The following is a 25,438-nucleotide window of genomic DNA, read 5'->3' as shown; positions in this document are numbered from 1 at the left end:
AAAATGCACAAATCTCCTAGTGAGCATTACACCAAGGACAGAACCACAGAGAATCCACGCAGCGGCATCATTCACCCCCCCATCAGAATTTTAGAAATTTAGTGTCCTTCACACAGTAACAGAATGCAGCAGCTCTTAGACCTAATCAAAATCAATTTCTACAAAACCCTTAAATCACGGGATTTCACTGTAAGAGCAGATATCTGTATAATGTGAGTAACCAAGCCTTGCCCTTTTCTGGCCAAATGCATACAGGAAACTTTCCAATGTCATGCCACATATAACACGAGCTATATCATTACTCAATTCATTCAGTCTCAGATGTAGATTGAAATATCTATAACGCATCTGTCCGAGATCTCCGACAAGAACTGGAAAGGTAACAATCTCTTGACACAAAATGATGTATGATGATTCATTCATACATGCTCATTCAGGGATTTTTTTTCTATATCAGTACACATATGTCTGACATCCATGTTCACTCCTGAGGTCTTATATGTGGACCTGACCTGACTTGAATAACGACAGCCTTGCTGATGCTGGTAGTCAACAACTGCCCTCTTCTGCTCACAAATCCATTCCAACATCTGCAGTGTAGAGTTCCAATGCGTGGGGACATCACACACCAGTCGGTGAGTTGGACGCTGCAAATGCTGCTGAAGCACAGCAAGGGCGGCTGAAGCTCTAGCTGAGTTTCTAAAATGGGCACACAGGCGGCGTACTTTCACAAGCAGATCCGGCAGCTCTGGGTAGCTTTTGAGAAACAGTTGAACAACGAGGTTAAACTCGCCTCGCCTCAAAGCTGCCACCAGGGATTCGGCCATTATCACAGATGACCATGCCTGGCTGTAGGTTCAGCCATGTCAGCCACAGATCTGACTGCTCTTTCAGAGCTGTCCACAACTCTTCAGCATTGTGCGGTTTTTACTCTAAGCATATTAAGTTCAGCACAGCCTATTGCCGCTTGGCTGAGGCAGTGCTGCAGTGTGTCCAGCTTTTGACTGATGTGCTCATTTCTGAGATGGAGGCTGAAGAGGAGGTGGAGGAGCTGTAGACTGTGGGGGCAACCCTGATTGACGTAGGGCCCGCAATCCTCAGCGTCGGGAGGAGGTGTTCCATCCCAAGGTGTGACTGGGTCCCTGCTTCCACTATGTTAACCCAGTGTGCCGTCAGTGAGATGTACCGTCCCTACCCACAAGCACTTGCCCATATGTCCATGGTTAGGGGACTTTCCCAGTAACAGCATTGTTGAGGATACGAGTAATGTTGTGGAGCACGTGCTTGTGTAATGCCTGGACGGCACATCGGCAGAAATAGTGGCGGCTGGCGACCGAGTACTTTGGGACGGCCGCCGCCATCAGGTTGCGGAAAGCTTCTGCCTCCATGAGCCTAAAAGGCAACACTTTGAGCGCAAGCAGACGAGAAATGTGTGAATTTAGTACTGTGGTCTGTGTGGAGTTGACTGCATATTTCCGATTGCGTTCCAATGACTGGAGTATGGACAACTTAAGGCTGCACTGGGACAAGGACGTGCTAGATGATGGTGTTAGTTGAGTGTGGGCAATGACAGGTGCAGAGCAGGAGGCATCTTCAAATGCACCATGGATAGGGGATTGGCTTGCCTGCACATCAATGGAAGAAACAGTGGTGTCACCTGCAAACACTGTTCCTGGAGAATGGGGTTGGGCCCACAAAATCAGGTTCTTTGCTGCCATGTGCCTGATCATGCTGCTGGTGGTAAGGCTGTTAGTTTTGCTGATGTGGGCTTGGCAGGTGGTGCAAATGCCCTGTTTGGGGTTATCGGTAGAGTCTTTAAAAAACAACCAGACTCTGGAAGACCTAACAGTTGGACTGGCATCTGTCATGATGGTGTTACATGGAACGGTTGCCTGCCTTCTGTCTGCAGCCACCACACTGCTTCTTCCTGCCTGTTGGGGTGCTACGCCTTCCCCCCAGTGTGCTGCTGTCCTCCCTCTGCATGTCCTCCTGCCAGGTTGGGTCAGTTGCTATATCATCCACCACCTCATCTTCCACTTCCACACCCTTGTCCTCCTCCTGAGTTTCTGGCAATTGTGTCTCATCATCGTCCACCTCTTGTGACATGTTCCCACCGTCAACTTCATGTGCCCGTGGCTGCTCAAATATTTGTGCATCGCTACATGCAATCTTATCTTGGCCCGCTTCAAGTGGAACGGGCGAGAATTTATAAATGGAAAAGTGAACAGCTCTTCGGAGTGTCCAAGTGTGTGATCAGTTGTCTCTGGGCACTTGGCATGGTGGGGGGAAGGAGGATCAGGGTGAGGAATATGCAGTCCAGACTCACGGCTACTCAGACTTGACCGTGTGGAAGACAGGGCGCTGGTGGAAAAGTGACTGGAAGCATTATCCGCCATCCAACCAATAACCTTTTTACAGTGCTCTGGTTTCAATAGTGCTGTCCTGCTGCGGTCCCCTAGAAATTGGTGACAGGAAGGTCGAGAGAACAGATGTGGGTGTTGTTGTGGCCCAACTTCAGCTTGCCCACGGCCTCGGCCTCTGCATGGACCATCACGTCCAGTTACCCGTCCCTTGCCACGCACCTTGCCCATTTTAAATGGACTACAATATTTTCCACATTCACTACAAATGGCTCAATTTGAAGAAAACTTATATGTGATCCGTGTGCGGGAAAACCACAGTTTAAAATATCTACCCTGTAGTAAACAATTTTTTTTTTTTAGCAAACTGGTGTCAATAATTAGGGAGGGTAAGACACAGCAAAAACAGTTGAATGGAGCCCTCAAATGCCACAATTTTTAGCCCACAGATAGAAGAGGCCTTTGACAGAGATATCACACTGTTCAGTATGTGGCCTGCATTTTTGTTTTTTTACAGAAAAATACTGTATAGTAGTACGGCAAGACACAGCAAAAAAAAAGTTGAATGTAGACATGAAATGCCCAAATTTGCAGCCCAGATATAGAGGAGATGTCTGACAGAGATACCACACTGTTCAATATGTAGCCTGCATTTTTGTTTTTTTTACAGAAAAATACTGTATAGAATTAGGGTAAGACACAGCAAAAACAGTTGAATGGAGCCCTCAAATGCCACAATTTTTAGCCCACAGATAGAAGAGGCCTTTGACAGAGATATCACACTGTTCAATATGTCACCTGTATTTTTGTTTTTTTCACAGAAAAATACTGTATAGAATTACGGTAAGACACAGCAAAAAAAGGTGAATGTAGGCCTGAAATGACCAAATTTGTAGCCCACAGATCGATGAGGCATCTGACGGAGATAGCATACTGTTAAATATGTGGCCTGTATTTTTTTTGCAACCAAAATTGTGTCAATAAGTAGGCTATGACACAACAAAAAAATTCTTTGATGGCCTGAAATGGTACAATTTTTAGCGCAATGATATGTGATCCGTGTGGCGGACATACACAGTGTTAAATATCTGAACTGTAGCTAATTTTTTTTGGCAGCTAAATATTTTTTGGGAAGCAAAATGGTGTAAAAAAATTGTACAAGGCTCTCCAAAAGATACTACAGTACCACAAAAAATGCCAGAATTTTCTACGCACTCAGATGTGATGGGTGGGATGGGCAAACCCGTTTACAATTGCTGGATTTTCACGCTGTACCAGTAAAAGGATCTGGCTGTAGTCTGCAGTGTCAACAAGCAAATGGAGAAAAAAGAGGGCTCTGGATTGCTTTGTAATAAAATAATAATCAGGATTAAGATGCAAAAAAAAATTATTCCTAGCCACTGATACCTGGAGCTAGGTATATATGTAAAAGGGAGCAGCAGCAGCAAACAGTAATGGAATGGACCCTCTTGATGTATACAATGATATCTATATACACACATACAGTTCATGCATGCCTTGCACTGATATGTATAGAGCCACATACACTCCCTGCCTACCTAGCACTGCAATCTATACACTCCGTAATTAGTCCTTAGAAGGACTGTTGGTTTAGCTGGATTTGTGGATTCTATGATGGTAGATCCACACTAACTAATAAACCCCCAAATCTGACCCTATCTTGGCAGCAGCTCTTCCTACACTATCTGAGTCTGGAGCTGAATGTGCTGAGCATGGCGGCAGCAGGTCTTTTATAGACCAGATGATGATGTGCGGCCTGCCAATCACTGTCATACCACAACAAAGATGGCTGCAGCATTACAGTGCGTGGCAGACAATCCCTGCATGTTGATTGGCTCTCTAAAGAGCGCCAAACATGCAGGGAAAGGACCCAAATTTCCGCCGAGCAATAACGGAAATTCTGCGAGAATAGTGATACTCGGGCGAGTAACGAGCATTACCGAGCATGTTCGCTCATCACTACATACGACAAATTCAGAATGTGTTCAAAACACTTTGAGGAAGATTGTTACATTTCTGTATCGGGAAAAAAAAGCTTTGACGCCTAAGGGATTCTGCAGTTCCCAATATTTTTACAAATAATAGCACACTTCAACCGCCATGTAAAGTACGTAGAGTGTTTGAAGAACACAACTACTTTTCTGTAAACAAAAACATGACATATACTTCTATAACATCTACATCTGGACATATGGACACAACTGTTGAACTAAAAGGAAAAAAAAAACCTACATCCAGATATAACCCTCTGTCTGTAAAGCAAGTAACACAAGGAGTATGAAAAATTGTCTTCCAAATGAATGCTTCAACAAATACAGTACCATGTAAGGTTCTACATTGTGGGACTAATACTAAAATACCTAGAAACTATGCATCAACTAATACCAATATTGTTACTATTGACAGTGGAAATCAGTTTCCTGATACAAATGACGTTGCTGAAAACCAAGCTACAATACAATTGGATCATTTTTATCCTTTATGATTTTCAACACCAATGAAAAAAAAAAATTCTGAGTGCAGTTTTAAAGGATTGGCTAACTCTTTAGAAATCAGTCCAATTGCCTCTGCTAATGTAAGTGAAAGCATTTGATACTGAATATGACCCTAACAATGAAAGTACCATTGTCGATGCATCACGTTACGAAAATGTTAACAGTTGCACTGACCAAAACATATTAATGGAAAAAAATATAGTCTTTGACTCCTGTTTGGATGTCCTTTTATGTAAAGTCCGTTGCTTTTGTGGTAGAAACATAACAATGAAAAATTTATTAAAGGAACACTTCTGTCTGCACGCGCCTTTTGTACAAATGGTCATGATTTTGAATGGCATAGTCAACCAATGTTGGAATGTAACCTGCTTTGTGCGGCCTCTATATTTTTTACGGGAACAAATTTTAAAAAATTGAAATTTTTTTTCCACAATTGCATTTCAGTTTTTCTCAAAAACAACCTACTTCCGCTGCCAAAAAAAAATTCTACACTATGTGCAGAATTATTAAGCAAATGAGTATTTTGATCTCATCATCCTTTTTTCTCATGTTGTCCTTCTCCAAGCTGTATAGGCTTGAAAGCCAACTGCCAATTATGTAAATCAGGTGATTTGCATCTCTGTATTGAGGAGTCATGTGGTCTAATGATATCAACTCCCTATATAAGGTGTGCTTAATTATTAGGCAACTTCCTTTCCTTTGGCAAAATGGGTCAGAAGAGAGATTTGACAGACTCTAAAAAGTCAAAAATTGTGAGATGTCTTGCAGAGGGATGCAGCAGTCTTGAAATTGCCAAACTTTTGAAGCGTGATCACCGAACAATCAAGCATTTCATGGCAAATATCCAACAGGGTCGCAAGAAGCGTCTTGATAAAAAAAAGGCACAAAATAACTGCCCATGAATTGAGGAAAATCAAGCGTCAAGCTGCCAAGATGCCATTTGCCACCAGTTTTGCCATATTTCATAGCTGCAACATTACTGGAGTATCAAAAAGCACAAGGTGTGCCACACTCAGGGACATTGCCAAGCTAAGGAAGGCTGAAAAACGACCACCTCTGAACAAGAAACATAAGATAAAACGTCAAGACTGGGCCAAGAAATATCTTAGGACAGATTTTTCTAAGGTTTTATGGACTGATGAAATGAGAGTGACTCTTGATGGGCCAGATGGATGGGCCCGAGGCTGGATCAGTAAAGGGCAGAGAGCTCCACTCCGACTCATATGCCTGCAAGGTGGAGGTGGGGTACTGGTATGGGCTGGTATCATCAAAGATGAACTTGTGGGACATTTTCGGGTTGATGATGGAGTGAAGCTCAACTCCCAGACCTACTGCCAGTTTCTGGAAAACACCTTCTTCAAGCAGTGGTACAGGAAGAAGTCAATATCGTTCAAGAAAAACATGATTTTCATGCAAGAAAATGCTCCATCACATGCATCCAAATACTCCACAGCGTGGCTGGCCAGTAAAGGTCTAAAAGAAGAAAAAATAATCACATGGCCCCTTGTTCACCTGATCTGAACCCCATAGAGCACCTGTGGTCCCTCATAAAATGTGAGATCTACAGGGAGGGAAAACATTACACCTCTCCGAACAGTGTCTGGGAGGCTGTGGTGGCTGCTGCATGCAATGTTGATTGTAAACAGATCAAGCAACTGACAGAATCTATGGATGGAAGGAAGGTGAGTGTCATCGTAAAGAAAGGTGGCATGGGTGCATTTGCAGAGGTGGCATTTATGCACATGTAATCGAAGTACATGTATCAAAGTACTACTGGCAGTTATAACATGGATGAATGTGACACGCATCTCTATTCTCTTCATACAGGTAACCAGCTTTTCCAATCTCTGCTCTGAATCCACTCCTGTGTCTCCATTCAATGTCAGCAAGCAGTTAATCCTGAATGCTATCTCTGTGTTTTCAACTCTGCAAGCTTAGATCTGGTAACCAGCTTTTCCAATCTCTGCTCTGAATCCACTCCTGTGTCTCCATTCAATGTCAGCAAGCAGTTAATCCTGAATGCTATCTCTGTGTTTTCAACTCTGCAAGCTTAGATCTGGTAACCAGCTTTTCCAGTCTCTGCTCTGAATCCACTCCTGTGTCTCCATTCAATGTCAGCAAGCAGTTAATCCTGAATGCTATCTCTGTGTTTTCAACTCTGCAAGCTTAGATCTGGTATATAGTTTTTTCAACTTACTCTGCTTGTCCCCTTATGTTGTGAGGTCAAGAAACTTTTCAAAGTGCTTTATGATCCATGTAGTGCTGGACATGTGTTTATTTGACCACAACATTTTATTGGGTCCTGGTGTCTCAATTTAGTGTGATTGATTAACGAGAAGAGAGAGAGCCAACAAAAAAAACAAAAAAAAACTTAGCCTTAACCTCCTATATATTCAGACCTAGCTAGGGGGAGCATTTATGCAGGGGTGGCATTTATGCACATGTAATCGAAGTACATGTATCAAAGTACTACTGGCAGTTATAACATGGCAGTTAGACAGGACAGGAGACAGGTAAGACATTTATATACATCTACTCCCTGTACATTAGGAGTACAACAAATATATACCATATGCAAATGTGTAATTTTTATTCTGGCCGCTGCATTCACACACATCCACCGCCCTGGCATTAACTCTCTACACTCCATCCATATCGGCCCCTCGCTCCTTTCCTCCCCTATGTATAGCACTCACTCTCTTTTCACATTGTTAAATTGCACAGATCCAGTCAGTCCCACCATTCAACATCAGAGACGCTCTCACAAATCACTTAACCATCTGCTCACTCTTTCTATCCTCCTCCTAGTCGCAGGAGACATTGCTCCCAACCCTGGTCCCCCATGTTATAGAAAGTCAAACCCCCCGACTGCTACACTTGGAAACCCCTCTAATCTTATTAATATTCCCTGCCTGCCATCTGTCTCTCTTAATTGTGCACTTTGGAATTCTCGCTCAGTGTGTAACAAACTCTCCTTCATCCATGACTTCTTCCTTTCTAATTCTCTTAACCTCCTGGCTCTTACTGAAACCTGGATCCAGCAGTCAGACACTACCGCTGCTGCTGCTCTTTCATACGGGGGCTACACTTCTCTCATACCCCAAGATCAGACAGTAGAGCTGGTGGAGGCGTTGGTCTGCTCCTATCACCAAAATGTACCTTTTAGGTTATCCCTCAAGTACCCTCACTTGTCTTCCCTTCTTTTGAGGTCCATGCAGTCAGACTCTACGCCCCCTTCTCCATGCGAGTGGCGGTGGTGTATCGTCCTCCCGGCCCCTCCCATCAGTTCCTGGATCATTTTGCCACTTGGCTTCCACATTTTCTCTCCTGTGACATCCCTACCCTCATCATGGGAGATTTCAACATCCCCATTGCTCTTCCCCTCTCACCATCTGCTACTCACCTTTTATGTCTAACCTCCTCGTTTGGCCTTTCGCAGCTTACTAATTCTCCAACGCATGAAGACGGAAACTCCCTCGACTTGGTCTTCTCTCGGCTTTGTGCAGTGGATGATTTTGCAAACTCCCGTCTCCCGCTGTCTGACCACAATCTTCTTTCATTCTCTATCAAGAACTGCCAGGCTGCTCAGGTCACCCCCACTGTCCAGACTTATAGAAACATACAGGCCATTAACACCCAGAAACTTATGAAGAACTTGCAGTCTTCATTGGCCCCTATCTCCTCCCTCTCATGTCCTGATTCTGCATTGAAGCATTACAATGAAACACTTCAAAGTGCCCTGGATGAATTTGCACCCCCTATAAATAGAACACCACAACGCAGACGGCGACAACCCTGGCACACGGTGCAAACACGTTTCCTGCAGCGGTGCTCCAGATGCGCCGAACGTCTGTGGAGAAAATCCAATCTACACGAAGATTTCATCCATTTTAAGTTTATACTTAGAACATACAACACTGCCCTTCACCTCTCCAAACAAACCTATTTCAACACCCTCATCACCTCACTGTCCAATAACCCGAAACGTCTCTTTGACACTTTTCATTCTCTACTCAATCCAAGAGTACAGGCCCCAACCACGGAGCTCCGAGCTGACGATCTGGCCAATTACTTCAAAGAAAAAATTGACCAGATTCGACAGGAAATTATCTCCCAATCACCTCATACCATGCACTGTCCTCCCTCCCCCACTGCATCTAGCTCACTCTCTGATTTTGAACCAGTCACAGAAGAAGAAGTAAGCAGGCTCCTTGCATCTTCTCGCCCAACTACTTGCACCAGTGACCCATTTCCTTCGCATCTCCTCCAGTCCATTCCCCTGCTGTCACCCCTCACCTAACTAAAATATTTAACCTCTCTCTCTCTTCTAGTATTTTCCCTCCTCATTTAAGCATGCCATCATACATCCACTACATAAAAAACCATCCCTCGACCAAAACTGTGCCGCTAACTATAGACCTGTCTCTAATCTTCCCTTCATTTCTAAACTCCTGGAACGCCTGGTCCACTCCCGTCTTATCCGCTATCTCTCAGAAAACTCTGTTCTCGACCCTCTCCAATCCGGTTTCCGCTCTTTACACTCCACTGAAACTGCCCTCACTAAAGTCTCTAATGATCTGCTAACAGCTAAATCAAATGGTCATTACTCCATGCTAATTCTCTTGGATCTCTCTGCAGCATTCGACACTGTGGATCATCAGCTCCTCCTCACTATGCTCTGTTCCATTGGCCTCAAGGACACCGTTCTCTCCTGGTTCTCCTCCTATCTCTCCGACCGCTCCTTTACTGTATCTTTTGCCGGTTCCTCCTCCTCTCACCTTCCCCTTACTGTTGGGGTCCCCCAAGGATCGGTTCTAGGCCCCCTCCTCTTCTCCTTGTACACTGCCCCTATTGGTCAAACAATCAGTAGATTTGGTTTCCAGTACCATCTCTATGCTGATGACACCCAATTATACGCTTCTTCTCCTGACATCACGCCAGCCTTTCTAGAAAACACCGGCGATTGTCTAATCGCTGTGTCTAATATCATGTCCTCACTATATCTGAAACTGAACCTGTCAAAGACTGAACTCCTGGTGTTTCCTCCCTCTACTAATGTACCTATACCCGACATTGCTATTTCTGTGTGTGGCTCCACTATTACTCCCCAGCAACATGCCCGCTGTCTGGGGGTCATACTTGATTCCGAGCTTTCCTTTGCCCCCCACATTCGATCACTGGCTCGCTCTTATCATCTGCACCTCAAAAACATTTCTAGAATTCGACCTTTTCTTACTTTTGACTCTGCAAAAACTCTTACTGTTTCTCTTATTCATTCTCGTCTCGACTATTGTAACTCTCTTCTAATCGGTCTCCCTCTTACCAAACTCTCCCCTCTCCAATCTGTCTTGAATGCTGCAGCCAGGATCATATTCCTCACCAATCGTTACACCGATGCCTCTACCTTGTGCCAGTCATTACACTGGCTACCCATCCACTCCAGAATTCAGTATAAACTTATTACCCTCACCCACAAAGCCCTCCATGGCTCAGCACCACCCTACATCTCCTCCCTTGTTTCAGTATACCACCCTACCCGCGCCCTCCGTTCTGCTGATGACCTGAGGTTAGCATCCTCAATAATCAGAACCTCCCACTCCCGTCTCCAAGACTTTACACGTGCCGCGCCAATTCTTTGGAATGCACTTCCCAGGTCAATACGATTAGTCCCCAATCCCCACAATTTTAAGCGTGCCCTGAAAACACATTTATTCAGACTGGCCTATCGCCTCAACACATTAACCTAATCTATCCCTGTGTGGCACAGCCAAAAGTTTTACCATAACCAGATTTCCCGCATCATGTTCCCACATGCTTTATGCATCCATTAGCCCTCTGTGTCTGTACTGTCACACACTTAACATTATGGCTGGTCCATACAATCAGGGCAACTGTTACCACCCACCTTTCGTGTCTACCTCTTTCCTCATAGACTGAGAATTGAAACTATTCAATTAACCCAAAGTGGTTCTTCTGTAGCCATGGAAAAACAGGCATTTCATGCATGCATAAATAGAGTAATGGACGATGGTCTAAATGTTCATGTCATTACAATAGATCGTCATGTAGGTGTCCAAAAAGTAATGCGTGAAGAATATTCTGAGATAATACAAGAGTTTGATGTGTGGCACTATGCGAAGTCTATTCAGTCCAAATTAATTGCCGCAAGTAATAAGCGCAGTTGTGGGGATATAGCCAAATGGATAACTGCAATAAGAAATCATTTTTGGTACTGCTGTAGTACTTCCAGAGGAAATGTTGATCTTCTGCATGAACAATGGCTGTCACTGTTGTATCACATTCAAAATAAGCATCAATTTGAGGGTACATTAGTAACACAAAGTGATCACCAAATATTATTATTATCGCTAGCAATATCGCTGTAAAGTCATCGATTTTGTGACGTAGCAGCGATATTGCTAGCGATATCGCTACATGTGATACTTACCTCCGACCGGCTCCCCCGCTGATTATCGCTGATCGCGCGAGAAGGTCCTGGATAATTTCTCGTCGGGCGCTTCCTGTGGTGCCGACGAGCGACGCGTGGACACGGGCGGGAGGACGTAAGGATCGCCGCATAAGGTAAGTAGCGACCCCCGACCCCAGCGATGTCGCTGGTGAGATCTGCCTGTGTGGCAGCTCACTAGCGACCACTTAGCGATGCACCAGCGATCCATATAGTTGTCGGGATCGCTGGTGCATCGCTAAGTGTAACGGTACCCTTACATGCTGAAGAGGAACATCAACAACTTTGGATGTCACCATCATCTGCAGCATTTCAGGAGATTGTGAAAATTGTAAATGCAAAAGAACTCATAAACGATTTTACTCATTTGCCAAAGTACTGCCACACGGGTATATTAGAGGTGTTCCACAGTTTCATGTTAAAATACCAAACTAAAAGAATTCACTTTTGTTTTGATGGAATGGAGGCAAAAACAAAGCTGGCAATTTTGGCACATAACAACAATCGAGAACGTTCCCAAGCTACAGTTAAAAAAGTGAATCCAAACTCCGACAGTCACTGATCCTATAAACACTACTCAAAGATGAGCAAGAAATGGCAAGTAAAGAAAGTACAGTACATGGAAATGTGTTACAGATATTTGAATAGCATGTTTGTGGATGTTCTGAAATTCTGCAGAAATGAACTGGAACACAACTGACGTTCATGATCAGACATGTTGCCTCGAAACATGGACCAAAGAGCAACGTCCATGCAAGAAAATGAGAGTAAAAGCTCACATGTCTCGTTATGTAAAAAAATAAACATCTTTCATTGTAGATGTAAAACATTTGTTACTAAAATACAGTTATTCTTTACTTTGCATTTCTATTTTGTGCTATTGATGCTATTTACGGCAATATAGAAAAAAAAACAAGAAAAATACGGATAACATAAAAGCTAAACGAGAAACCTGAAGTGTCCTGCACTAGATGTGTATTTCTACATTTTACACACAACCAGAATTATCATTGTGAAACATTTTATTATAATTGTTACATTAATATCTGAAATACAATCTGTTGTATTTACATAGTTAGGTTTATCAAAATTTTAGAACTTTAACATTCTTGAAATAAGATGTTAAATTACAAAAGCAAGAATAAGCATTTTACGTATTTAGCCGTCTGCCGTATCGGAGGCACAGTTGTCTGAAACATGGTGAAAGCCCATGTACTTTCCCGATGGCTCAGGGAAAAATTCTCTGATTTTTTTCACCGCACATGAAAGAATAGGTCTTTGTTTCTTCGGTCCCAAATAACCATGCACCCACACTGTAAACATTCTGTAAGCAGCCTTCCTATAAGTTCTGGAAAATATATATATGTTGAGTAGAGTTGAGCGACTTTTGGTTTTTTAGGGTCGCGTTTCGTTTCGTGAAACCCGACTTTTGGGGATCGTCCGATTATAGGGAAAAGTCGGGGTCGTCCCGAAACACGAAACCCAATGTAAGTCAATGGGGAATAAAAGTCGGCAGTGAGAGGAGGACAGGAAACACACCTACAGTGCCCATTTGAATGCCAAAAGCATCAATTCTTCTTACTTAAGCTTGTCAACCTTAATTAACTTCATAATATAAGTTACGCACTGAAAAATGGGGGTTATTTGGCTAAAGTTGTGGGGGGGAGGGCTGGCTGCAGGTTTTCATGTGCCCTGGGCGAAAGAGCGCCCCTTTAACACATACCACAACTCATCATGCTCCGATACGGCAGATAAATAGCGGTATAGTACAATGAAAAATACCTCACTTTTTACATCTCATGACGAGGCCCATCTATTTCTCCATACAGAATCATTGGTCCCATATAATGTTTGAAACAGTATATGATGAGCTCCACATAATGCTACAGTATATGTTGGTCCCCATGGATGAAGCTCCACTGTCTTATGGGCCCAAATAATGCTCCAAACATAATGGGCCCCATTTCTAATGCTCTAGTGTATAATGGGCCCTGTAAATGCTGCTCCAGTGTCTGATGTCCACCTTTGGAATGTTCCAGTGTATGGTGGGCCCCATCTATCATTCTCCAGAGTATAGTGCTCCCCAAAAATTGCTGTCCCAACATTGAAAACAATCAAATAAGTCTCCTCGCTAGGGAATCCCTGTACTTGTCTGGACAGGTGCTGTAGCTTGCTTAACAGCTCGCCAGCCGTTCTCACGCCCAGTATGGATTGCACGTGATTGGACAAAGGTTAGAAAGGGTACCGTATCCCTGGATAACATGTATGGATAGCGTACACATTCAAAATATATGTCTATACAGCATGAGGCAGGCTCAGACGGTGTTAGGCCCAGTATGGATTGCACGTCATTGCACAAAGGTTAGAAAGGGTACCGTATCCCCGGATAACATGTATGGATAGCGTACACATTCAAAATATATGTCTATACAGCATGAGGCAGGCTCAGACGGTGTTAGGCCCAGTATGGATTGCACGTGATTGCACAAAGGTTAGAAAGGGTATCGTATCCCTGGATAACATGTATGGATAGCGTACACATTCAAAATATATGTCTATACAGCATGAGGCAGGCTCAGACGGTGTTAGGCCCAGTATGGATTGCACGTCATTGCACAAAGGTTAGAAAGGGTACCGTATCCCCGGATAACATGTATGGATAGCGTACACATTCAAAATATATGTCTATACAGCATGAGGCAGGCTCAGACGGTGTTAGGCCCAGTATGGATTGCACGTGATTGCACAAAGGTTAGAAAGGGTACCGTATCCCCGGATAACATGTATGGATAGCGTACACATTCAAAATATATGTCTATACAGCATGAGGCAGGCTCAGACGGTGTTAGGCCCAGTATGGATTGCACGTGATTGCACAAAGGTTAGAAAGGGTACCGTATCCCTGGATAACATGTATGGATAGCGTACACATTCAAAATATATGTCTATACAGCATGAGGCAGGCTCAGACGGTGTTAGGCCCAGTATGGATTGCACGTCATTGCACAAAGGTTAGAAAGGGTACCGTATCCCTGGATAACATGTATGGATAGCGTACACATTCAAAATATATGTCTCAGGAGGCAGGCTCAGACGGTGTCAGGCACAGTATGGATTTGACGGCCCAGATTACACAGCGGAGGAGCAGGGAGAGGTAAAGATTGCAAAAGATTGCAAAAGATTGCAAAATTCCAAGCAAGGGGGGCCCACTCGTGGGCGTCGGTACTGGCACTGGGCCCCTCATAGTACAGCGGTGTGTCTGACGGTGGGTGTGCACCACCACCGTCAGAGACACTTGATTGCACTATGAGGTACCCTGTGCCAGTGCCCGCGCCCAAGAGTCGGCCTACCCACCTGTCCAGGGCAACGGCACTCGCACGGTGTCGTGCGCTAGGTGGTTACCCCGGCCATGGGGGGGAGGCAGCACAGTTAGGGAGTTTTAGAAAGTGGCATATGTTGATGTTGGACATTCAGCTGATGCAAAAGGCGAAATAGGTGAAGTACCAGGAAGAGGTGGACCAAAGCAAGCCATTTTTCTGTCACCCTATGTGTCATCAGGGGAAGGTGGGACAAAATCCTTGGAAACCCATGCGTGGTTCATTTTAATGAAGGTTAGATCATCCACATTTTGGGTTGACAGACGGGTCCTTTTTTCTGTCAGGATTGATCCAGCTGCACTGAAGACTCTTTCCGATAGCACACTTGCAGCTGGGCAAGCGAGCTCCTGTAAGGCATATTGGGCCAATTCAGGCCAGGTGTCCAGTTTAGCGGCCCAATAGTCAAAGGGGAATGACCTGTGTGGGAGAACATCGATATGGGAGGAAAAGTAGTTTGTAACCATAGTTGACAACTGCTGTCTCCTGTCACTTTCCATCGATGCAGTATTACCAGTTGTGTGAGCGGTATTTGAAAAATCAGTCCACAACATTGTCATGAAACCCCTGTCTCCAACGCCACTTCTGCTGTGTGCACCACGAACACCTCTGCCAAGCTGCCCCCAGCCCGTACGGCTCGTGTGAGAACCATCACCGCTGCTGTGTGCTGGGAATGCCTCAAGCAACCGATTTACCAGAGTTGCTTGTTTATTAGCCAATATTAGGTCAAGGTTCTCCTGTGGCATGATGTTTTGTAATTTGCCTTTATAGCGTGGATCCAGGATGCTGGCCAACCAGTAGTCGTCATCGTTCATCATTTTGGCAATGCGGGGGTCCCTTTTTAGGATCCGCAAGGCATAATCTGACATGTGGGCCAATGTTCCCGGTGTCAATGATGCACTGCGAGTGCTGGGTGGAGGAGCACTTTCTGGCAAATCCACATCCCTCCAGTCACGCACAAACCCTGTACCAGACCTTGCCAAGCCAACATTTTCACTTGCCCCACGAGATGCATCCTCCTCCCCTAAGTAATCATCCCCATCATCCTCCTCCTCCTCTTCTTCCTCCACCTCGTCCAGTAGAGGTCCCTGAGCAGACAATGGCTGAATGTCATCAAGGATTCCCTCCTCCTCTTCCTCCTCATCAACATTGGCTGCAGACGCCTGCTCCTTAAGGTGCGTCAAAGTTTGCATGAGCAGACGCATAAGTGGGATGCTCATTCTTAGGATGGCGTCGTCTGCGCTTACCAGCCGTGTGCATTCCTCAAAACACTGAAGGACTTTACAAAGGTCTTTCAGCTTCGACCACTGCACGCCTGTCAACTCCATGTCTGCTCTCAAAGTGCCTGGCCGTGTATCCTCCCACAAATGCATTATGGCCTGCCTCTGCTCGCACAGCCGCTCCACCATGTGCAGGGTGGAGTTCCACCTTGTTGCAATGTCGATAATGAGGCGGTGGTTGGGAAGGTGGAGCAATCGCTGCAGCTTCTGCATACGAACGGAGTGTACAGGCGACCGGCGGATGTGCGCGCACAGTCTTCGCACCTTCTGGAGCAGGGCTGTTAACTCCGGATAATTTTTGAGGAAGCACTGCACCACCAGGTTCAAGTTGTGAGCCAAGCAAGGTATGTGGCTGAGTTTTGAAAGGGCTATGGCTGCCACAAAATTACGGCTGTTATCACTAACTACCTTGCCTGCCTCAAGATGTACACTGCCCAGCCATGACTCAGTTTGTCGCTTCAAGTACTCGGCCAGCACCTCGGCGGTGTGTCTGTCGCCCAAACACATCATCTGCAACACAGCCTGCTGACGCTTTCCACTAGCTGCTCGATAGGGGGACACATCGTGTGCAACAGTGGCAGCTGCAGATGGAGTGCTCGTACGACTGCGCTCTGTGGACGAGCTTTCGCTTCTGGAGGAGGAGGAGGAGGAGGGTCGAACGCCTACAGCCAACTGTTTCCTATACCGTGGGCTAGGCAGCACTGTCCCACCACCGCTGTCCCCTGTGGACCCTGCATCCACCACATTAACCCAGTGCGCAGTGATGGACACGTAACGGCCCTGGCCATGCCGACTGGACCATGCATCAGTTGTGAGGTGCACCTTTCCGCTCACTGACTGCTTGAGTGCATGGACAATGCGGTCTTTCACATGATGGTGGAGGGCTGGGATGGCTTTGCGAGAGAAGAAGTGGCAACTGGGTAGGTCATAGCGTGGTACTGCATAGGCCATGAGTTCGCGGAAAGCTGTGCTTTCCACCAACCGAAAGGGCATCATCTCAAACGAGATTAGTTTGGCAATGTGGGTGTTCAAACCCAGTGTACGCGGATTAGAGACTGAGTACTTTCTTGACCTACTCATAGTGTCTGGGAGGGTGAGCTGGACTTGAGAGCTGCATATGGTGGAAGTAGCGGTGGACAGGGCGGACTGAGAGAGGGTTGATGATGGTGATGGAGTTGGTGTTCTTTCTGATGGCCTAGAATCAGTCTTTCGTTGATATAACAGTGGGATTCCCTGACTGCTGTGGCCTTGCAACGACACCTCAACATTTGCTGCTGTGCTAACCGGTGGGCTTACAGTGGGGGAAACAATGTAGCGTTGCTGACTACCTTCGTTGTGATCAGTTGCACATGTGGCACTTGAGGTTTGGTGTTGTGTCCACGCTTGCAAGTGCATACTGGTTAAATGTCTAAGCATGCAACTGGTATTCAAATTTTTCAGATTTTTCCCTCGGCTAAAGGTCTTTGCGCACTTCTTACAGATAACCTTGGCCTGATCATGAGGATTTTGTTCAAAAAAGTGCCACACTGCACTCTTCCTACTTTGGCAGACATTTTGCGGCCTTGCACGCTGTGATCTTTTGACCCTCTGGACAAGCTGTCCAGCAACTCTTTTGATGTTTGGAACCTGTCTTTGGAGAGCTCCAGGCCTGCCAGATAACAGCTGTTGCGATGTCGATGTCTGCTGTGGATGCTCCTCATCTGAGCTATTGGAAGCAGCACCCTCTTCCCCCAATGGATGCCAATCTGGGTCAACAACTGGGTCATCCATCACCTCCTCTTCTATGTCATGTGCACCTTTCTCTGTGTCACCGTGTATGGTGGTATAGTGTGCGGGAAGGGGCACCTGAGTCTCATCAGGGTCAAAATCTGGCTCTGTACACTGCGAGGACAATGTAGTGCTCTGAGTGAATGTACCAGCAGAATCATCCATCAGCGGCTGTGCATCAGTGCACTCCATGTCAGATTCATCTTGGCCTGGGTAATTCACCATTTGACTTGATAATCCAGGCATGGTATGTGAAAACAGCTCCATGGAGTAATCAGTAGTATGGCCTGCGTCATCCTTCAATCTTGGTTGGGGTGAAGGACACAAGGAAAGGTGTGGTTCATGAACATGAGCCTCCAATGACGACTCAGTGCTTTTACTTTTTACAACTGAAGAAGAGGAGGCGATAGAGCTGGAGGCTGAGTCAGCAATGTAAGACAAAACTTTTTCCTGATGCTCTGCCTTTAAAAGCGGTTTGCCAACTCCTAGAAAACTAAGCGTTCGAGGCCTTATGTAGCCAGACGATGACGCAGGGTCAGCACCTCCTGCATTCGGTCCTATTTTGCTCTTGCCACTACCATCAGATCCACCACCAACACCATCATTACCAGCTGCCAACCCCCGCCCAATTCCACGGCCTCTTCCACCAGCCTTCCTCATTTTTGGTAGAAATGTAGACAAAATCCAACAAGCTATATAGTAATGTAAAACAAGGTACAAGGTGTCTATAGGACAGGGGAGATTTAGAATTTCTTCACACACTTGTGGACAGTGGACACTTTTGGATTGTGTGAGGCCCACTGATATCTGAGCGCTATGTGACATGCTCGATGGCACAGCTGCCTGTGACCAAAGTGACGAGAGGATAATGGAGATTTTGAATCTCTGCGTACACTTTTGGACACTGGACACTTGTGGATTGTGTGAGGCCCACTGATATCTGAGCGCTATGTGACACGCTCGATGGCACAGCTGCCTGTGACCAAAGTGACGAGAGGATAATGGAGATTTTGAATCTCTGCGTACACTTTTGGACACTGGACACTTGTGGATTGTGTGAGGCCCGCTGATATCTGAGCGCTATGTGACACGCTCGATGGCACAGCTGCCTGTGACCAAAGTGACGAGAGGATAATGGAGATTTTGAATCTCTGCGTACACTTTTGGACACTGGACACTTGTGGATTGTGTGAGGCCCACTGATATCTGAGCGCTATGTGACACGCTCGATGGCACAGCTGCCTGTGACCAAAGTGACGAGAGGATAATGGAGATTTTGAATCTCTGCGTACACTTTTGGACACTGGACACTTGTGGATTGTGTGAGGCCCACTGATATCTGAGCGCTATGTGACACGCTCGATGGCACAGCTGCCTGTGACCAAAGTGACGAGAGGATAATGGAGATTTTGAATCTCTGCGTACACTTTTGGACACTGGACACTTGTGGATTGTGTGAGGCCCACTGATATCTGAGCGCTATGTGACACGTTCGATGGCACAGCTGCCTGTGACCAAAGTGACGAGAGGATAATGGAGATTTTGAATCTCTGCGTACACTTTTGGACACTGGACACTTGTGGATTGTGTGAGGCCCACTGATATCTGAGCGCTATTTGACACGCTCGATGGCACAGCTGCCTGTGACCAAAGTGACGAGAGGATAATGGAGATTTTGAATCTCTGCGTACACTTTTGGACACTGGACACTTGTGGATTGTGTGAGGCCCACTGATATCTGAGCGCTATGTGACACGCTCGATGGCACAGCTGCCTGTGACCAAAGTGACGAGAGGATAATGGAGATTTTGAATCTCTGCGTACACTTTTGGACACTGGACACTTGTGGATTGTGTGAGGCCCACTGATATCTGAGCGCTATGTGACACGCTCGATGGCACAGCTGCCTGTGACCAAAGTGACGAGAGGATAATGGAGATTTTGAATCTCTGCGTACACTTTTGGACACTGGACACTTGTGGATTGTGTGAGGCCCACTGATATCTGAGCGCTATGTGACACGCTCGATGGCACAGCTGCCTGTGACCAAAGTGACGAGAGGATAATGGAGATTTTGAATCTCTGCGTACACTTTTGGACACTGGACACTTGTGGATTGTGTGAGGCCCACTGATATCTGAGCGCTATGTGACACGCTCGATGGCACAGCTGCCTGTGACCAAAGTGACAAGAGGATAATGGAGATTTTGAATCTCTGCGTACACTTTTGGACACTGGACACTTGTGGATTGTGTGAGGCCCACTGATATCTGAGCGCTATGTGACACGCTCGATGGCACAGCTGCCTGTGACCAAAGTGACGAGAGGATAATGGAGATTTTGAATCTCTGCGTACACTTTTGGACACTGGACACTTGTGGATTGTGTGAGGCCCACTGATATCTGAGCGCTATGTGACACGCTCGATGGCACAGCTGCCTGTGACCAAAGTGACGAGAGGATAAGGGAGATTGGATTGCTTTTAAAAAAGCAGTTTGTGGAGCAGTGGGTAAACAGCAATGCCAGCGTGTCAGGAAGCCTTAAAAGGCAGCCCAACAACCAACACCACTGATACACCACAATATAGCCTCCCCTTGCACTGCACACACAGTGACTTGTGTGTTGTGCAGGCCAAATCGCTAGCAGCAGAAGCAGTTTTTTTGTCTTCTTCCCTGCCTAACGCTCTCCCTACAGAATCAGCAGCAACCTCTCCCTATACTAAGATCGGCAGAAGTAAGATGGCGGTCGGCGTGCACGCCCTTTTATACCCCCTGTGACGCCCACCAAAGCAAGCCAATCACTTGCATGCCCTTCTGAAAGATGGTGGTGACCCGTGCCTAGGTCATCACGTTGCCCACAGTGTCCGTGGATCCTGATTGGCTGAAAAAGAGCGCAAAACAAACTTTTGAAACGCGACTTTGGCGCGTAAGTCGCCGACCTCGTGGCCGACCTCATCCTAGGGTCGGGTTTCGTTTCATGAAACCCGACTTTGCCAAAAGTCGGCGACTTTTGAATTTTTTCGACCCGTTTCGCTCAACTCTAATGTTGAGTATATACACAAAACATATTATTTGTCTTTTGCAGGAATCATAAAGTATTATTACCTATTCTCCTTTGGAAGGGGGTGATCATTCCCCAAGTTTCTGTATATTTCGCAGATTTTTAACTGCTCATGGTTGGTATATAATTCAGAAAATCTGCTGTGTTCGGTGATACATGACAATGTAGGTTCCTCTTCCATGATCAAAGTAGCATTATGCATATCTTTACAACAAACACACTGCTCGGCACTTTGCATTTTATTACATTGTCCACCGTTACACCAAAATTGGACATTGGGAATAAACTCAACCTCTTGTTGGCTGTAGAGTCAAAATTAGATTTGGGTCCTGAAATGTTTGGCTCCTCTCCTCAAGCTACCGGTACAATAATTTTCTCTATAACAAATGATTGAAAGATTATCATGTATTTCTAGTCAAATAATTACACTAGAAAGAAGAAACACAAACCTATAGTGGTCTTCTTGCTTTCTCTTCTTCTGTATACTTAGGCATAATTCGTATACTTCGACTTTTTGTTACTTCAACCCATTTTTTTTTCTTTTATTTTGCATTTTATTATTGCCAAAAAGTGAATACAAAACTATATTTGTTCTCATATTAACCAGCTAATAAATATGTTTCCCCCTGACTTCACTTGTCTCCCCCTGACTGACTTACTATGTGCCTATTACACCCACATGATAATCCAAATATTTCAGATTAAATAAAATTACAAAAATAAAGGAGCATAATACCCTCAATAATAATACAAATTAAGATAGAAAATGTGTATATTTTATTGCACAATCAATGACATACATAAAAAAACAAAACACGAAAAACATAAAAAATTAATCAAAGTAATACCAAAAGTGAAGTATAGGTGAGGATCCAAAAAAATCTGGACTAGATCACATTGCACAAAAATTACAAGCACCAAACCCTAAGCAGTCCACAACAATATATGCATAATAAATTTTCTAAAATAGATCACACCAGCGCATGGACAGCAAGGTCAAGCAACAGTGTGAATGCCAAGCGTCGGTGAGATACCACAGTAATACTTTAAAAAGGTTGTTAAAGCCACAGGCAAAAATTACCATATAATCAGTAGGGCCATTCAAAAGGATAGTAAGTAGACATTATTGGGAAAGAGAAGAAAAAAGTCGCTACTCCCTTACTACTGTGCGGGACATAGTGCAGGCAGGGTACAAAGTATATAAAGGTGCTTACCCAAGTGGGTGAATGTGCACGGTGGGGCACGGTCCTGGCTGATCACCGTGCACATTCACCCACTCGGGTAAGCACGCCAGGAGTCACGGCACGGCACTTCTGTACAGGGGCGTTTCTATAACGTAATATCATGGCAGGAACAGGATATATAAGGAAGCAATAGACATGGTATCACACTCACTAACACCCAGGGACGAAGCTAATGTGAAATGCGCGTCTGGAATTCAAGCTATTTGGATAAGGTCATATGCTCTTTTCAACTTTTACTGCACTTTGAAATGGGCTGTTTTGTGATGTGGGGCCAGCTTTTCTCATAGCTCTTAAGACCTGGGTATTTATGCACTGTTGCACTTTATATGTAATGCTGACCATTCCACATGTAGATCTACTATTGCATATTGGCATTATTATATAGGGGATATTGAGGCAGCATATTTGTTAGTTCCTAGGACTAATGTATACAGGCATTGTGCAAGTTACATATGCTGGCCACGCCCTAACCCATGCTATATGAGTTTATCACATAAACAGTCTTATTGTTTACTCTCTTTGGACCCTTGTGTACATGTCATGATATTTGCATTTTATTGCATACTCAGTGCATAATACTATCTGAATTCCTTATGGATTACCGTTTCATATAAGACATATGTTCCTTTCAATAGCATATTGGATATGTATTTCATTTTATGATTCTTTTATGTTGGTATATACAGTGCCTTGCGGAAGTATTCAGCCCCCTGGAACTTTTCAACCTTTTCCCACATATCATGCTTCAAACATAAAGATACCAAATAAATTTTTGGTGAAGAATCAACAAGTGGGACACAATTGTGAAGTTGAACGAAATTTATTGAATATTTTACATTTTTGTGGAAATGCAAAAACTGAAAAGTGGGGCGTGCAATATTATTCGGCCCCTTTAACTTAATACTTTGTTGCGCCACCTTTTGCTGCAATTACAGCTGCAAGTCGCTTGGGGTATGTCTCTATCAGTTTTGTACATCGAGAGACTGAAATTCTTGCCCATTCTTCCTTGGCAAACAGCTCAAGCTCAGTGAGGTTGGATGGAGATCGTTTGTGAACAGCAGTTTTCAGCTCTTTCCACAGATTCTCGATTGGTTTCAGGTCTGGACTTTGACTTGGCCATTCCAGCACCTGGATACGTTTAGTTGTGAACCATTCCATTGTAGATTTTGCTTTATGTTTGAGATTATTGTCTTGTTGGAAGACAAATCTCCGTCCCAGTCTCAGGTCTTTTGCAGACTCCAACAGGTTTTCTTCAAGAATGGTCCTGTATTTGGCTCCATCCATCTTCCCATCAATTTTAACCATCTTCCCTGTCCCTGCTGAAAAAAAGCAGGCCCAAACCATGATGCTGCCACCACCATGTTTGACAGTGGGGATGGTGTGTTCAGGGTGATGAGCTTTTACGACAAACATATTGTTTGGCATTGTTGCCAAAAAGTTCGATTTTGGTTTCATCTGACCAGAGCACCTTCTTCCACATGTTTGGTGTGTCTCCCAGGTGGCTTGTTGCAAACTTTAAGCGACACATTTTATAGATATCTTTGAGAAATGGCTTTCTTCTTGCCACTCTTCCATAAAGGCCAGATTTGTGCAGTGTACGACTGATTGTTGTCCTATGGACAGATTGTCCCACCTCAGCTGTAGATCTCTGCAGTTCATCCAGAGTGATCATGGGCCTCTTGGCTGTATCTCTGATCAGTCTTCTCCTTGTTTGAGATGAACTTTTAGAGGGACGTCCGGGTCTTGGTAGGCTTGCAGTGGTATGATACTCCTTCCATTTCAATATGATCGCTTGCACAGTGCTCTTTGGGATGTTTAAAGTTTTGAAAATCATTTTGTATCCAAATTCGGCTTTAAACTTCTCCACAACAGTATCACGGACCTGCCTGTTGTGTTCCTTGGTCTTCATGATGTTCTCTGTGCATCAAACAGAACCCTGAGACTATCACAGAGCAGGTGCATTTATACGGAGACTTGATTACACACAGGTGGATTATATTTATCATCATTAGTCATTTAGGACAACATTGGATCATTCAGAGATCCACAATGAACTCCTGGAGTGAGTTTGCTTCACTGAAAGTAAAGGGGCTGAATAATATTGCACGCCCCACTTTTCTGTATTTTAATTTCCACAAATATGTAAAATAACCAATACATTTCATTCAACTTCACAATTCTGTTCCACTTGTTGTTGATTTTTCACCAAAAATTTATATTTGGTATCTTTATGTTTGAAACGTGATATGTGGGAAAAGGTTGAAAATTTCCAGGGGGCCGAATACTTTTGCAAGGCACTGTAAATAAAAACTTTGTAATTTTATGGCAGAAAGCTTCAATATCTCATTGGACGTTCACTATTAATGAAAATAGCTAATGTAGCTGCGATAATTTAGTCTTGATCTAGCTCCCAACTCTAATATTCAGTAGGCCTCGCAACACATCAGTGTGCGCTCCCAGTTCCCGCCCCGGACCGGCTTCCCGACTTTCTCTATGCCTTTAACCTTAAGGGAACATTATGATGCTCCCGAAAATGTTTGGAAAGTCCTGACAATCCCCTTCGATTGATAGTACTATCAGGCTTGGCAGCTGTAATATGTTCACCAATTCTTCTCTTAAGGGGTCTCACAGTGCACCCTATGTAGTACTTATTGCACACCACACACATCGCCATATAAACATGTGTGGTGTTGCAATTAACAAATGCTTTAATCAAATATTTCTTGTTGCTCATATTATTACAAAATTCATTTGTACTTTCCTTATGCCCACACAGGGTGCACTTTTTTAACCTCCCCCTTGTAACACCCTTTTTGAATCAACCATGTAAGTCTCCTTTCCGTACTGACAAAAGACTTGGGAATAAAATATTTCCTAGTGTTCTGGCATATCTGGGAACACAATGATTGCCTTTTTTCAAGATTTTGGCCACAACCGCATCCTGGTAGAGAATGGGCAAAAACGTATGCATCAGTGCAACAATATTATTATAGTCCACACCATAGGTGGTTGAAAATGTAGGTATATTCTGTGCATTAACCCTGTCTACATGGTTTTTGTCACCAAGTAAGGACTCTCTAGTTCTCTCTTTTATCAAAATATCTGCCCTTTGCAGCATCCATTTTTTGAAACCCGTTTTTTTTAACCTCCTTTCAATCCTTTGATTTTCTCTGGTTAATGCCTGATCTGTGGAACACAGTCTTTTAGCCCTTACCAACTCCCCTATGGGCAAATTCCGTATCACATGCGGGGGATGACAGCTTTCTGCATGTAAAATGGAATTACCACTTATTGGTTTCCTAAATAGGGTGGTGTGAATAATGCCCAACTCAGCATTACCTGTCAGGACAACATCCAGATAGGGAGCCTCT

General features: G+C 44.6%; 1 protein-coding gene across 1 annotated transcript in view; it reads right to left on the bottom strand.

Moving 5' to 3' along the window:
- LOC141056197 (C-type lectin domain family 2 member A-like) overlaps positions 1–25,438 on the bottom strand; it is a 166,708-nt gene that overhangs the window by 75,664 nt on the left and 65,606 nt on the right. The window lies entirely within an intron of this gene.

The sequence above is a fragment of the Dendrobates tinctorius genome, unplaced genomic scaffold (assembly GCF_039654945.1).
Source record: "Dendrobates tinctorius isolate UK_male_01 unplaced genomic scaffold, ASM3965494v1 ptg000196l, whole genome shotgun sequence".
Classification (NCBI taxonomy): domain Eukaryota; kingdom Metazoa; phylum Chordata; class Amphibia; order Anura; family Dendrobatidae; genus Dendrobates; species Dendrobates tinctorius.
This window is presented reverse-complemented; position numbering and strand designations above follow the sequence as displayed.